The sequence below is a fragment of the Diabrotica virgifera genome, chromosome 2, assembly GCF_917563875.1.
Source record: "Diabrotica virgifera virgifera chromosome 2, PGI_DIABVI_V3a".
NCBI lineage: Eukaryota > Metazoa > Arthropoda > Insecta > Coleoptera > Chrysomelidae > Diabrotica > Diabrotica virgifera.
In genome coordinates, this window is record NC_065444.1 from 79,418,966 (window position 1) to 79,421,504 (window position 2,539).

Consider the following 2,539-nt stretch of genomic DNA (forward strand, 5'->3'; position numbering starts at 1 on the left):
CATTATACAGACAAAAATGCTCGTCACAGTTCGGACGAGAATTTTAGTTATTAACAAATAAGGGTCAAAAATGGCAGTTTTTTCGTTTAAATCGCTACAGGTAAAACTAGGATAATTAAATATCTTATTTATAGTATTCTTCTTTTAGTAGATGAGCCAATGTTTAAAACGGCAGTTTTTTAATTACGGTCCGATCATTTGTTGATTCGAAAATTGCAAAATAAAACTAAAATTTCGAAAATAAAAAATTTGCTATAACTTTCGCGAAAGTGACCTTACGACTTTTATATTTCACAAAAAGTTGAGTCAAGGAGTCTATACACTGCACAAAAAACTTTAAGACGATTCGTCAATTAGTTTAAATTTTATTCAATTTGTTTTTCCCAAAGAGCTTTTTTTTGTAATGTTATTGTTCAGAAAATAATAATTATATAGAAATTCTGTGAAAACCACATGAAATAACAATAGTCTTATTTTCAAATTATTGAAGAAAATCATTAAAAAGTAATTTTTGTCACGACGAAAACATTTTACTAAAGTAGAGTCATTTTTGGCTTGTAAACAATTTGAATACCTTTGTTAATATTGACTGTAGAGTAAATTTACCTTAGAATTTCAAAAGCTGATATGTTTACACAAATTTTCAAAAAAAAACTTTTCGCCTAGGTTAATTACGGTCAATGTTAGCCACTTTTATTATTTAATTCACAGTTACTTCAATATACATAAAATTCTCCTGTAACAATGTTAGTTACCATACTACTCCGAAACGGCTTGGCCGATTTTTATCAGATTTTACAAGTATATCCTATGGGACTGAGAATAGATTTTAATCTATTTTTCATACCCATAAGTTATAAGGTTTTTTTTTACTTTTTTGGACAAAATTGTTTATCTCAATTTTATATGATGTAGGATTAAAAAATACATACAACCCTTAATTTACACTTTTTCATCATCAACCCCTATTTGTTAATACCCATCTATATATTTACATCTATAAAATTCTCCTGTCACAGTGTTAGTTGTCATACTCCTCCGAGACCGCTTGACCGATTTTTATGAAATTATATATGTACATATATGCGTTAGGTCTTAGAATCGGTCGTAATCTATTTTTGATATCCCTGAGTGATAAGGGGAACTCCCCCTAACATTTTGAAATGTTAGGTGGGGATTTACGTACATAACGTACTCTACAAGACTACGAGTACATACAATTAAAAAAAAAATATGATCAAAATCCATCAACAAGCTCTGGAGATATTAATTGCAGCATATGTTTGAAGAATCAGTTTCATTTTTTGAGTGCACAGATTTTAATAATTCATTTCCACCGACCACAAATCGAGAACGTTATTTTTAACAACTCTGTTAAAGTCTAAAGTTTACTCAAACTTTTGCACATAAACTATATACCTTCAACTTCGAAATGGCGCTAGTTGAGTTGCTCAATTGTTATAAACAAAGTAGCTGTTAATTAAATAAAAAAAGTGGCTAACTTTGACTGTAATTAATCTAGGCAAAAAGTGGTTTTTCGAAAATTCGTATAAAAATACCAGCTTTTCAAATCCCAAAGTAGTTTTAATCTACAGTCAATATTAACAAAGTTATTCAAATTGTTTATGAACTGAAAATGACCCTACTTTAGTAAAATGTTTTCGGAATGATAAAAATGACTTTCTAATGATTTTTTTAAAATACTTTGAAAACATGACTTTTCTTCTTTCATGTGGTTTTCACAGAATTGCTATATCATTACCATTTTCTGAACAATAATATTTCGAAAAAAAAAAGCTCATTGGGATAAACAACTTGAATAAAATTTAAACTAATTGACGAATCGTCTTAAAATTTTTTGTGCATTATACGGACTACTTGTCTCAACTTTTCATGCAATATGAATGAAATGAAAGTCTTAAAGTCATTTTCACAAAAGTTATAGCAATTATTTTATTTTCGAAATTTTAGTCTTATTTTGCAATTTCTGAAGCAACAAGTGATCAAACCGAAATTCAAAAACTGCCATTTTAAACCTTGGCTCATCTACTAAAAGAATAACATTATAAATAAGATATTTAATTATCCTATTTTTACCCGTAGCAATTTAAACGAAAAAACTGCCATTTTTGACACTTATTTGTTAATAACTAAATTTCTCGTCAGAACTGTGACGGGCATTTTTGTATGTATAATATATTAGGTATATAGTACCCAAAAAACCCATTTGGAAGCTGGCTGCTGAAGTGTCCCGAACATGGTATATTTTTGCCTTATTTCCCTGGAATAGAACAAGAGGTCAAAATTGTATAGAACATTCATTTGTCCTAATAAGGTGGAAGTTCGAATTCCGTTCTTCCCCAATGAGAAAATAAATTGTCTGTGCAAACGATGGCAGTAATTTAGTATTTTATTTAAGTCAGTATATAACAAGAAATAATATAATGCTTATGAACAAAACTGGACATAAAAGGAAAGTCCCATTATAACTAAATGTGTGCTTAAATAACTACAAAATAAAATGTAATTTCTGGTGAAA

At 28.8% G+C, this 2,539-nt stretch overlaps 1 protein-coding gene across 1 annotated transcript in view; it reads left to right on the plus strand.

Moving 5' to 3' along the window:
• LOC114331606 (MAP kinase-interacting serine/threonine-protein kinase 1) overlaps positions 1–2,539 on the plus strand; it is a 615,902-nt gene that overhangs the window by 491,740 nt on the left and 121,623 nt on the right. The window lies entirely within an intron of this gene.